This window comes from Ischnura elegans, chromosome 7 (assembly GCF_921293095.1).
Source record: "Ischnura elegans chromosome 7, ioIscEleg1.1, whole genome shotgun sequence".
NCBI lineage: Eukaryota > Metazoa > Arthropoda > Insecta > Odonata > Coenagrionidae > Ischnura > Ischnura elegans.
The window spans coordinates 5,484,918-5,499,187 of NC_060252.1; the positions used below are offsets into that span (position 1 = coordinate 5,484,918).

The following is a 14,270-nucleotide window of genomic DNA, read 5'->3' on the forward strand; positions in this document are numbered from 1 at the left end:
GGCGGGGTGAATAAGGGCCACCTTCCCCTCCCCTCCCTCCCCTCACACCAAAGGAGACTCATACAAGACACCCCGGCGTCGAACCTCGGCGCTCACTCCAACGAACAGCAGCAACGCACCACAAAGAGCGTCTCCCGAATTAGAGATACGAGCACCAGTATAAGCGCGCCGAGACGAAAGATAAGCGCCCCCCCCCCCCCCCCCCCCCCGCGGCGGGAAGCACACACAGCGCCGCTCGCTCCGTCGAGAGGCAGACAGACAGTCGCCCAACGGCGTGCGCACAGAACAGACGCACATCGGCAGCCGCTCCTGAGTGCTCTTCCACCACCGCGAACACACCTCTTGGGCGCCGAATAGTGAGGGAGGAGAGGCCATCGAAGAGAAGGGAAAGGTAAGCCTACAACATTACATAGTACCGCATTTAATGACTCGTTGTTTTCACGGTGAACAATGTCGGTGGAACTCTCTCTGCCTTCCGGATGGTTTAGAGTTGGCTCCGAACAGACGTTTTGCGAAAAGTTTACTCCGCTCGCATTGACGGCTCTGGTGCGGCTCTTCATAGCTAAGGTTGCTAGAGGATACGCCGCGAAGTGGTCCAGAGATCCCGAAAATCCGGCATAGACCCAGAAATGAACTTTCTATCCTAATAATTTGACGGGTAAGGGGTATTAGGAGAATTCCTGGTACTTCTGTTAGTGACAGTTTCGGGGTGCTGGGAATTCATGAGTCGGAAGAGGACAGTTTGATCGTGGGTGCACTTGTGAATGCCCGCGTATTTATTCCTATATAGTGCACAGCTAAATAAGCCTCCACTTTCGAGGGCTATATCATCACCACTATTATTACTCCCATTTGAGTTTTCAAGGGGAGCAGGATGGATAGAGCGCTATGAAAAAAATATGTAAATCAAAGATCATCTAACAGAAAAAAAATATTTTCTTTAGAGTAATCTTAAAAATGCATTTTCGATTGCATGCAGAAGCGACAGTTATGCCTGAAAAATGAAGGTGGCCTCAAACCCTGAGCCTGCTGCTTATGCTGCACCTTGCGGGTAGCCATTGCTAGCAACTTTGTAGTACATAGCTGATTATTCAATTCAAAAAATCATTTTTATCGTGCTTAACGTCCGTCAAACTCTATTTGCTCGTAAAATAAATAATTCATTTAGCAAATGTTATAAAAAGGGTAGACTTTCAGGTGACAAGATTTCTAGAATAGCCGAACACAATTTCATATTTTTATCGTTCGCAAAATTTTGGATTTTTTTTAAGTTCCGAGGTCCAAATCGTAATCAACAACCTCTAAAACCTGCATTTAAGTACTAACCTTCAGTTTCGATAATTTACAGTGCTGCACATTTTATCACATCACGCATCCCTGCCTGATTGGCTGTTCTTCCCCGCGCCCTTCTCATGTCGATGTTGTTGTTGATTGGTGTCCAAGTGCTGCTTCATTGGAAACCAATATCGCCGTTCATTTTCTTTTCCCTCCAATTTGATCCCATTTGATTCACTGACTATGCAGTCCCAGTACCCCGTGAATCTGCACACAATATCGTTTACGAAAAAGGACTTTGTGGATGTGAAGAAGGGTGCTATCGACCACAAATGACTTGTTGTTCGATTGTCAACAGGCTATGCGATCCGTTGGAGAAACAATTTATCCGTGAACACGATAAAATACAAAGAAAAACTGCAAGATTGGTCAAACATTTCTGCAGTTCTGCAGAAAGTGTTGCCCGTGTATTAAAAGAAGACTGGGAGGATGTGCGCTAGGCTTAGATTGCTTGAGCGATTGTGAATAGATATCGTTCATATTGAAACAGAGAAATTGGCTTCCCACCGAGCAATAATTCCTTTTTATCTGTCAAAGTCTAGTGTCCTTGCACCCCACGCCTATTGAGGCAGCTTGCAAGGGCTTGCTTGTAAGGTGTTCCAGCTCCTCGAGTGTTGCTTCAACAGTTCCTCCAGTTTCTCCATCGCGGGCCTCTCCACATTCCCAGGGGATAGCATAATCTCCCGACGTCTTCATTCCCTGATGGACTTTGATTTTCAATTTTATTGGGGACTTCAATCGTGTTGAAATCCGTGGTCTTGGAACCCTTGCTCCGCTGATCCTATGTCCACATGGATCAGAGGCGAGATTGGCCGAGTTTCGGGCGACCATTTGTCTCTGCGTCCATTGCCAGCCACCCCTTGCTGCCCCTCGTCATGCACTGGGGAGAAAGACTTTCTCCACTGGAATGAGTGGCATCGCTTTCTTTGAAAATTTACATTTCTCGCTCTCCAGGCGTAATATTCTTACATCTCTTTGAGACGATGGGAATGTGCGGACACGCGGAACACTCTGAGAATAACCAACTTCCAAATGTTAAACAGCCGTCGAAACGTCGGCCTACAATCGACTCTCCTCGAGAGAGACCCCGACAAGACAATTACTACTTTGTATTCAATGAAAATTAAACTAGGTTTTTCCACATAAAATTGTTTTTATTCAATTTCGCATTTAATGCTTTGCTATAGTTTCCACAAACTTTCTTCGCCATCCGCAACACTTGGAACTTTCTTCCTTCTGAGGTAGCAACCGCAATATACAATTCAATAAATAGGGAATGGCCCAAAGGGGGTTGAACCATTTGCACCCCCCCCCCCTCACAGACTCGAGGAATATTTTGGGAAATGATTGTACTTAGACCACTTTTGTAATTTGAATAGGAATAATTCAGAAAAGAGAGCAATATTACAAATAATAACAACTAAAAAAAGTCTTTTTCAACAGAACTTCTATTGTTTTACAATTCAAGCAAAAGCTTCGTCGCCACGCGAGTCATTTTAAATCCCACTCAATGCAACTGACAACTTTTCTGCCCGCTCCCAGAAGCCTGATAGCCACTATTACCACCGCATGAAGTCTTCGAACGCAACTCAAGAAAATGTCAATCCGACCCCCCTGCACTCTCAAATTCCAACTGTTTTTATCTAAGAGTTATTTTAATCAATTTCTGAGCCCGTTTGATGATGAAAAATAAGTTTTTCCAAGCGTTGGTAATGAACTAAATACAAACTTATGATGACCACACCTATAGATTAACTAATTTAATCATGTTAACTAAGTGGTCAAAAAGTGCATTAATGAAAATCCATACTGCGGCGGCCAGACAGACTCAGTTTTTGCGTTTTCCGATATCAGCGGAGTGTTTTCAGATCATCGCGGGCGAGGCAAAGCATCGGACAGCGCGAGCGGCTCTTGTTCCAAGGATCCCGGGTTCAACTCCTGGCTGGAGAGACACAACACCACCGACAAAATCCTGGAAGTGGCCGAGGCCGAGAAAGGCATTCCCACCCTGAATGTGTGAAATTAAATCTCCGTAGCTTATTCTGGAACGAACTCTCCCCTCACCTCAAGTAACCATTCTTCGGGTGTGATCAGTGAGTGAGTCAATGAGAACATGTGGTCAATCAGAACCATAGCGAGCGCTTTATTGTGCTCGTGTTGTCGAGAAAGTGCTCTTGTATTGTTGCCACCGGTAGATTGTCTACCATTGTTTGCTTGAACCTGAACGGTTGATTTTTAAACGTGAGGGGAGAGCTCACCCTATACTAAGGCAAAGAAGCGTGAATGACACATCATTCTTAGAAGGAGGCTATATAGTTTCATTCCGCGGGCCACCTCAGACGATTCCTCTTTGGTGGTGACCGCAGACTTAATGCGGGATATGAACCCCGGACTCTTGCGGTCGGAACCCAAGAGCTCCGGCCACGCTTCCACGTTGTCATCGATGGGAATGTCATTGATGCCAACGGACGGCGCAGGTGTGATCTACGACCAGGCGCCCAATGTTATAGTCTAATTTTGAAACGCAAAATAATGCCTCCTCAATAGAATTCCTTAAGTCCGTGATAGTCGCTTAATTCACACCGTAGCAGCCCAAATGGGATACAGCAGCAGTTGTAATTATAACATTTCGACAGTATGAAGTAACATGCAATGAATTTTTCTCGGGCTTTCTACCGAGTGGGTAAGCCTCTCCACTTCTGCAGACGTTCCGTTGGAATACTTTTCCATTGTCATCAGTGCTGACGGGTGACATTCTGGACCGGAGAGACAAATGAAAGTAGAGAGCCGAAACCGGTCGGAAGCCAGAGAATAATCCGTTGCAGTGATTCACGGGAGGAGGATCAAGTCCTTCTCAACTAACGAGCGATTGGTCATGGGCCAACAATTGACCTACGTAACCCTTGCGACCTTCCTGGCAATGGCCAAGTAAACAATTTATCCTAGGCAACAATTGCAAAATCTTAATTATTCGTGAATTACTGGATACACAAACAGCTCTAACTTTCTAATGTCCACATTGAAATCATGCGAATTAATTTGCCATCAAACAAATGCTGAAAAAAGTATGAACTTATGACTGAGTAATTGCAAAGAAGCATGACCTAACCACTGAGATGTACAGGAGTCCCTAGTCGTTTTCCTTATTATTGATCAGAATTGGAATCAGTGGAAGCATCGTGGTTATGGGCGATGGCGATAGCAAGCACGCGAGTTAAGAAGGCCGTGTTGGTTGTTGGTGTTGTGGGAAAGTGTCGTTCTGTCGGATAAGGGCGGCTGTCGCTTAGCTCGTCCCAATTTGGGTCAAACCTCTGAAGAACTGCCCGTGACACAAAAACAGTGAACCAGTTAGCGAAAATGCAAAACAACAGACGGGCGGGGACAGCAGCCTAACTGCTCACATTCCTCTCATTGTAAAAATCCCGCGAAATCATGTGAAGCGCGTCCACGAACACCTTCGAAAAGAGGGTTGTAGATTTAACGGCATCTTTCCGCACTCTATGAGCGAATACGGCATTCAGGATAGTTTGTTCTCGGTCAAGACATGGCCCCGAAAAAAAGCTTACTCATATGATGAATATGCAAATGTAACATAATTGTAAATGGCTTCCAAGTATTGCCTAAATTTTAATAGTAATACACGTCGTAAGCCTCACACATGAGTTTCAAAAGCTCTTGCAATGACCTGCGCTCAATTAGTCTACAATTTATGAAATAATGTTTCGGAATGTATTCCCTAAAGATGATTTTTTAAGGGTTCCTTTGATCAGCCCTGAAGTCATATTCATCTTCAAATGAGAATATTAGATATCGATTGTCTTTTTAATACTCTTGGCATACTGGGATTTCTCTGTTTATCTCAGGACCATGAGAATTAAAATAAATTTCTTTACTATCATTTGAATGCCGTATTTCCTTTCGCCGCTGAAATACTTCCGCATTAAAATAAATGTTGGTAAAGAGTTGCTGCTATGTAAAAAAATTATATCATTAATATTAGCTGTGGAATTATTGTGCTTGGTTGCTTGCATTCCCACGCACTATCGCTCAACAAAGTGAATGGTGGGTCTTCTGATCTTTGCGCAGCCACCAACTTTATAGCCTGAAAATTCTGGCTTCCTCGTTTCGTCAAAAAGATTTCATACGAACTTTTGGCTACGAATTTGAATTCTTAATGACATTGCAAACATTCGGGTAAATTGGATCGGTGGTTTTCGATAATAATATTACCAAGGAAATGAGGTTCCATGATTTTTCTTATCATAATGCTGATGATCACCCTGATCTCATTTTTTTTCAATTATGAAATACTCCGATTTAATATCGTTCATCTTTTAGGAAGTCAAAGGCATTCACTCACTTCACGGAGAAAAGAATGTCTTCGAACGAAAGTTGGCGGAACCAACGAGGCATAAGAATTACGGCGAGAAAACAAAAATGAAATGGCAGAGAAAATTAATGAGGGGATATCACTGCATATGGTTACGCAGTAAACATTTGCCGACAAAGTCACGCTTTTCCCACCTCCACTTCCTCGCTTCGTTTCCATAACTACCGAATCTTCTCATGCCCTGGTTTGTATGTCCCCGTTGACCGCTATAGCCGTACACATAAATTTAAATATGTTTGAATTGACGCTAACGAGGGCTTAGGTTGAAGAGGGGACTTATTAGTCCCAACCTCGACCGAATAAAATCATCTATAATTATTATTATTATTGATATTATATGGTGGACGTGATCACAAGAGACTCGGAGATTCAAAATTCTATCCTTTAACTATTAAGGATAGCAATGGTATCTCGATTAACAAAATTGATGGCGTCACTAACCTTGCATGGATTTGCTCTAAGGATCACTAACCGTAGGTAAACTTTGCCTCTGGATGAATTTGTACGTAGTTTTTTATTGTGCGCAATGTTTTGTGACCGTTTGGTGTGCATGTGGGGATCCTATTAGTTAGCGCTGCTATTCATTGCGAAACTATCGGTGACTCATTCGATCTTGATTCAACCCATTAACGAAATGAATAATACCACCCTATACTAATTTGTAAGTTTTTATTACCAAATTAATTCTGTAATTGCAGTCAAGTCACATAAGTTTCATGAAAATGGCGCTAATATTGGATCGTTGAGCTTGAAAAAAGCAATAGTTTACGATACGAACGACGGATTGTCCACAGCCGAAACTATCCAAGTAAGCTGGCAGTTACACGATCCTCTTTCGAGGTAAATTCCCAGGGCGTTTTATGTGATAAAAGAGTTCGATTCCGAGCAGTAAGATTACCTGGCCGGGGCGCAGAATTCCACGTGGGTCAATGGTGTAAATTTCAAAAGCATTGCTGTAACGACGTTGCCGTCGACAACATGGGAATTATAGGATCCCAAATTGATTTTTGATGCTTATGACATCTATATAATTAACCCACTCGTAAAGACATTTAAATAATTGATTCTGATACCCCCGCCCCCAAAATGAAGTCAATAAATTGCGCATGTGGCCATCTTGAGAAGTACCTCCTTGAATTGCGATCATTTTAAATGCATGGCAAATTGCGCAACTTTCAATTATTTTCCTCAACTCCTTAATTTCGGATTCGGCTGCGACTCGGAAGTTAAATTACTTGCGTGCTACGCTTCAGTTCTTTTCGTCTAAAGATGCACTCAACTTTCTTTCAATCGAATTCTGCATAGAGAATATTGTAATAGCATATTTATTATTATTTATTTAGGATGTTGGCTGCATACCGCTTAGTTGCCAGTTTACAGTGGCATGATATAACAAACACAAAAATACAAACAAATTCAAACAAAATTTAAATAAATAAAAATGCATTAAATGTTGACTTTAAGAATTTCCATTCAGATGAGAGAGAACCCGTTTGGTAAAAGTGTGGCTAGGAAGTGAGAACGTGTCAATGTGGTCTGGAATAGAATTGATTAGGGGCGGAAGAGGATGGAACAATTTGGTCAGTTTGGACAACCTGGGAATACATGCGAATAGGAGCGAATGCGTGCCAGCGGGTCTACAGGATTTTGAAATGGGGGTTTAGCTGGAGATTTCGGGGTCCTTCCAGGGTGTATGGAAAACACCCCAGGGCAAAGGGGGGTCCGGAAAATTGTGGGATTTTTGAAGTTGAAAACGTGATTTTTAGGACTCAAAAACAGTGAATTTGTGCGTGACTTTTTATTGAAATAAAGTATATAATATATAAAATAAAGTAATAAAGGCCCTCGGGAGTTGTAATCCAGAAGCCTCCTTTGTGGCTAAACCTCTGGATCTACTCGGAACTTAGAAGTTTAAATTGGAGATAAGTTCAGGACAGTCACTGGCAGAGTTTAGAATGCTGTGCATTAGGTTTAAATCGGTTTTGAGAATTATATTTGGGATACTGGAAATGGGAATTGTAGAAAAAACAGAATCAGCTGACATATTGCGAAAATGGGAGACTCTGTACTTAACTATTTTACTTAACTTTTAGTTATTGCGCAGACACCTGAAGTACTCCCTTCAGATTTACCTTCAGTCGCCAAAGAAACAGTCGTTGGCTTTGTTGTTTCCCGAGATACCACATTAAGAAAAGCTTTTTTTTTCTTTGAACTTACAACATCAGGTAGTCAATCAGTGGTGAAATCCTTGTGGAAGTCCACAACTCTTAATCGCAGGCCATGCATTAGAAAGTGCACTATGAATTTCGCTTCTTTCTTTCGAATTCCAATGTACTTCGTAGAAGATATAAAAGGCGAGCGTGAATTTCCCTTTTCCGGAAGTGACGCCACATCTCTCGACTTCGCACGAACTTCACGACCAAAACAAGACCTGACTGGTGCAGATGAGGAGTTATTACAGAGCTGTAGCAGTCTTAAAGGGAACGTGGGATGGCTGCAGATGAAAGGGTTCCAGGGTGAACCCTTTCGGACAACCCACACGAAAATCCTCGGAGTGCGGGCAGGCACAGGGGAAGAAACCGGCCCCCCTGCATACCCTGAATTTGTAATTTCACAATCCCGTGGCTTAGTTCGAGGTGAGCTCTACCCTCATCATCCATACCAACCCTCGGGTTGATTGGAAGTGATTGACCAAACTTACCATGGAAACATGGCGGAGGCGGCGAAAATGTATTAATCGCCATATTTTATTCTTAAAATATTATTTTACCAACCTTAGCTACAATTTTAGGCTAAAACGGTTTTCAAACGCAATGCACTTATGTTTAAACTTTCATACAAATCAAACTTATCACTTAATTTTTGACTCGTACGTTTACCTGGTGTGTGTGTGTATATACAATATTTTTGACAAAAGATATTATAAGATTTTGGATGATTTTTTTGTGATTGTTTATGTTCTCGCCAAGCTGATAATTTAAAATAATCTTCAAACTGAAAATAGAGATAGATAGAGACACTTTTACTATTTCTGCTGTTTAGTGCATTAACAATGTAAGCCACGCAACGTAATAAATCAAAATCGGAGCTCTTTTCATCGACACATTTCGTTCTCCATCCCGCTGCCAAATTATCCCTACCTACCCTCCAACCTTCCGATAGACATTCTAAGCAAGCCTTAAACACATATTCAGACTATCAGTTATGCACAAAGTACCACTTTTTTCCATATGTTTCATGCATATCCTTCAGCTCATAGCACTAAGTGATTTGTTTTCGTTAATAGTTCGTATAGACGACCGCATCGGTGTGCGAGTTCTGCGGTCGTACGTGGGTACGTCGCGGTTTGGTAATACCACTCGGTAATACGCCTCGAAAATGTATTTGAGTTGGTACATGGTATGTAATAGGGTGGTTGGATTGGAATTCGGCCTAAGCCTAGGCTTTCTAGTCGCTTCGTCTCGATTTCTGTGCCATCATCGAACCCATCGCCCCCCCCTTCTCCCCACCTCGTCCATTCGCTGCGAAGGAACTCACACGAACTTTCTCCCCGCGGGCGAAATATTACGACTCGAAAAAGTCAGTTAGGCAATTGGCCATCTCCTTTCTCCACTCTCACCCAATCTAAACTAATTAAGAGAAACAAAGGGCCCTTGCTATGGTTAATATACGTAGTACCCCAAGGGACCTTACGAGGACCGTATATCATGCGCATAAAAACGTGATTTTTCAGCTATTACTTTTCACGTATTATGTAAAAAGTTATAACTGAAAAATTAACGTGTTTTTCAGCAATTATAGCTGAAAAACGCATTGAATTGGTAGGGGAAGAAAGAGTAAGTTTCATTAAAAAGAGATACATCATGCGCTAATTTCCGCCGAGTATGATCAACTAAGCATTTGGGAATACCTTCTGAATGAATGCTGTATTCCTTCTCCTTGAAATTCGGTTCGTACGTCAGCCAAGCGAAGCCAACATTGTACTTACATCTAATGCACCTAAAATACCAAAAAATGTTCCATTCATGCTCCAACTCAGGCCTACTTTAAATTACAGAAGTCAGCAACACTCTTACCAAGCTAAGGTCATACGTTTCGAAGGAGCCTAAGTAAATATTCATATGCTCAATTGCAATTTCCAAGGGATAAACATAATGTGCTCAATTATTTATCTACACTCCATGCATTGCAATTTTATTATCACAAATAAATGAAGAATTTTCATAAAAATTACATGTTTTGCGTTTTATCGTTGGACCTCATTATGGCTTCAGGACGATTTAGACATTGCTTTCCCTCATGCTGTGAAATTTTAGTAGGAAAAGTTTTTTTCGCTATCCGTTTAAAACTACAGACATTTAGGAAGGAAACACAGATAGAAATATTAAAGGCAAAAACTGCAATGATTGGGTGTTAAGAGACTGCAGAGGCTTTAAAAGTCAATGGCGCCCCCTAAGAGGCCAACGTGAGAGGCAGCGCGCGACGCCACGCCGGCGAACAGCACGCACGTGTCTTGAGCCGATTGTTGCGAAAAAAGCAAATGCCACGGGGCCATTGTTCGCCACTCATTGTCGCCCGTTCCCGCCGAGAGATGCGCCGTCGCTGAATGGGGGAGGTGTGAAAAAGGTGTGCGCCCCGAAGCCATATTCCCCGGAAAGCACTTAACCGTCGCGGCAAAGTCTACAAGTCATATTCTTCCAGTCACTACTCACAGGAACCACGCAAACGAGGGAAATATTTCATCTTTCCAGCGAGTGCATTAATGACTAACCTTTGCCAATCTTCGTTTTTTTTCTTGAAGCAAAGAGTTTCATCCATGCATGACGACATGGAGTTGTTCGAGCGCCTATCAAGCTGACCTTATCTGTCCTACTTAAGAATGGCGGAAGTATATGGAAAATAAGCAGCTGATTGACTTAAACTAATACTCTCCGAACAAAGGGCGATCCTCTTATGGCAATGAGATTGCAAACAAGAAATTATACGTAATGGCTTCATTGAGCATTTAATATAATTGAATGAAAAGGTTCACGAATGAAATGCTTCATGTTAACTAAAATGCAGAAATTATGAAACGATAAAAGTTCATAAATAGGTTATACGGGCAATACTTGTCATCAGCAGCTCGATATATAATAAATATAAATGGAGCATTTGGTGCAACGGTATGCACAGTGCCACGGTGAGTCATTGAAAAGTTTAGAAAGAAGAAATTTTGAAAATCATCATTGCAAATTCTGCATGATTTTAAAGAAACATGATGGAAAAAAACATGCCGTGATGGTGAAGAATGATGTACTTTCTCTCTATTCCAAGATTTTCAGTGTTTTTCATTACACTTTAAATCATTAACAGGAGATAAGTCTTCCATGAGAAATTGACAATGTCCATGCTTCACTTCCAGTAGACAGCCATTGCAATTTTTCGATCATTGATTTGCTTATGCTGTACGTAAAATATTCAAGTTTTCCCAGAAAATACTGATTTGTTCCATCGAATCCGATTCCCGATTGTTCCCAACCATCTTCAAAAAAACTAAAAGAGTTCCTTGAGAATCGTTGATTTATTCTTCGACTGCCAAATCCAACAAAGTCCAATTTTCGCGGAAAAGAGGAAAGCACCGAGGAGAAAAATAAAAAAAAACCTCCGCAAAAAAATGACTAAAAATATGCTCTATTTCTGTACCAAAATGTACTTCAGGTGCTGTCTCTTCTTAAAAAAAATGCATTAACAGATTGCAGTCGCATCTTATGATACCGCCTTTATAAGCGTCAAATATGTGCAGTTCACAGCTGAAAATTACATCTCACTCAGAAGAAACATTTGTGCAATAGCAGTAGCTATAGAAGCCATAATAGACCGATAAGAGTCGACCGATGTAACATACTTATTGTTGACGCTAATACCCTTGAATTCAGTGGCGCCAGCTCCATGGGGCCTGAGGGGGCCCGAGCCCCCTCAAAAATTCGTTATGGGTGTGAGGAAAAAATGTGTCAGATTTTCCCCGGAGTGTCCAGATATCGAGATTCGAGTTATCAAGGTTTTAATATTGATCATATGACTCTTATAAAATGCTTAAAAAACTTAAAACTCACTACTGATAAACTTTACTGTGGCAAGATCCCCGGTTTAGGCCCCCCCAATATTTTTTTTGTAAGTCGGCATCCCTGCTTGAATTACAATATATTAAGAGAGCTTTCGATTAATTGCGCTAAGGGAGAAATACGCTATAATCAGGGCTGTTGACCGAAATTCTTATTTGCGAAGATGATAGCTATGACATCCATAACCCTTTAATCGTGCTCCATGCGAATGGAAACTGGATGCTTAGTTCACAAAAAGCAATGGATCGTTCGGTCTCACCTATCGCTTCGCTGCCGGCATTTTCGAAAACTATTTAAATGCGCTCCAACTAGCAGCTCCGTGAATCAAGAAGCCCGGGCGATATAGTGAGAGAGAGCGGGTCTACTCAAGTCAAGTGGTCGGTCGCCCTCGAAGCGAGTTCGTTGAGTAGCACTTGAAATGCGAGATGCGTCCGCGGATCACCTCGGCCTTGGGCGGTCAGCGTTGCTCAACTGTCAACGGGAATACTTAATAGGTTCCCGCACACCGACCCCAGAGCACCCTGCAGGACCACGCGGAAAAGTGAACGCCCAAAGCTTCGATAATTACGTCTCCCTGAAGTTGTACCTATATCCACAGGCGATGCGAAGAATGTGCTGGCTGGCGCTGGACACAAAAGAGGCCAATCCATATTTGAAACACCATCGCTCACCGCAATGGGGAACTTGCATGATTTTTTTATTTCACAGGCGGAGAGAAAATTATTTTCTGTATCCAACAATGAAAACCGCATGTAAATCTGAGTTTTCCTTAGCGAGATATTCAATGATAAATATAACGAATTTTTAAGCGCGCCAAAAACTTCCTCACCCCCCAAGTCACTGCCGACGAAGCCTCGATGACGTCAAAGGTGCCTAAACATCACACGAAGCAATTTTTGTGATTGTTTGTAATAGTTGCCAGCAATTGTGAGAGCTTCAGTTATGAGACGTGTTGATTATTTTCAATTTAAAGCAAAGTATCCGACGATAGAGGCTCGGAAGCCCTCATATTTTGTCGTTATTTATAATATTAATATCTGAGTAAGGGCATTAAATATGTATAAAACTGGAGCAGTTAAACCAAAAATTTTATAATACCTAAATAACATCGTCGTAGGAGTCTGAGCCACGGCCATTAGAAGGGGGATATGTTAATTGTAAGTTGATGTTATCGATGGCATATCATTCATTTAAGTATGTAATTAGAACAATTTTGATGATTACTAATGTCCGGCATATTAATAAAATATTAAACTAATGAAATATTCGGCATTCTTTTCTCTGTGGGAAATTCGCAATTCATATATATGTTTGTTTTAATTCAAGAGACAGCCTAACTTGAATCTTAATATAAGGTCGCATGCGAAATATATTTAAGTTTGATTGAAAGTCACTGGCACTCGAGAACAATTTTTTTGCCCTTCGGGAAATTTCATGGCTAGAAGAGTGAGTTTAAGAACATTATTTTTATCTATCAGGACTAAGTATGCCTTACCAAAGTACCTATTCTTTCCTATTTCGCTATCCTTTTTGATGACATACATGGACGGGCCATGAACATATAACCAAGCTACAGCCGCTATCCCATCCTTCCTTCTTTATCTTCATCAACGCTTCCTTCAATTCTCTTACAGCGACTTAAACGAATAATTATATCCTCCCTCATTTATTTAATAAATCAAGAAATTCCACTAATACCTCTCCTTAAGTCCATGTTCTGACTAATTGCTTTTATCTTCTAATTTTCTGCGCATCTTTTCATGCTAAACCATCCCGGGATTGGTCTAAGCCTCTGCACCCAATTCTTCGATCAGCCAACGTTTTTAAAACGTCTGCTCTTTCACATCGTCCATCACTTGCTCCATATAACCGATGCGAGAGCTTCCTTAGGCACTAAATCACAATAAATATTGGCCATTTAAGCATTAAATATGTATAAAATATTCGGCATTCAAAAAACAAATCGCCAATTTGATAAATCGCTCACTTAAAATGTACTCTGTTATCAACTAACTCTTTTTTCTCAGGGAAATCACAAAACACGCCCTTTTTCCCGTTTTATTTCCACAATAATACCCCTCAATTTTTATCAACAGCCCTCTTGGTAACCACTAAACAATGCAAACCTTCAGCACTAGTAATACAGTAAGCAGCACTTCAAACACGACGTTAAAACTGTCAACGGAATGTTGTTCATAACGTAATTTCGTGCAAATCATTCTATTCTTCTTAGAATTATACTTATTTTTCTCACTTGGTCACGCAAAATAATTTCCTACGGTGGACTTTCACTTTGAAAGCATGCGCCTTGGCAGCCAGCAACCCATTGCATCATCACATGTGTCGACGATTAGCATATTGGCCGCGGGAGATAGATGGAGTCACCTTTCGGCTACTCCCCCATATTTCAATCAATTCTCTTCCGTGACATCACGACGCCT

General features: G+C 41.5%; 1 protein-coding gene across 1 annotated transcript in view; it reads left to right on the top strand.

The window, feature by feature from the left end:
* Positions 1-234: 234 nt before the first annotated feature.
* Positions 235-14,270, top strand: part of LOC124162383 (arylsulfatase J) — a 52,903-nt gene continuing 38,867 nt past the window's right edge. Inside the window, exon 1 of the mRNA XM_046538903.1 lies at positions 235-391. The gene's annotated coding sequence lies outside the window, so the exon portion shown is untranslated. The remainder of the gene's footprint in view (positions 392-14,270) is intronic.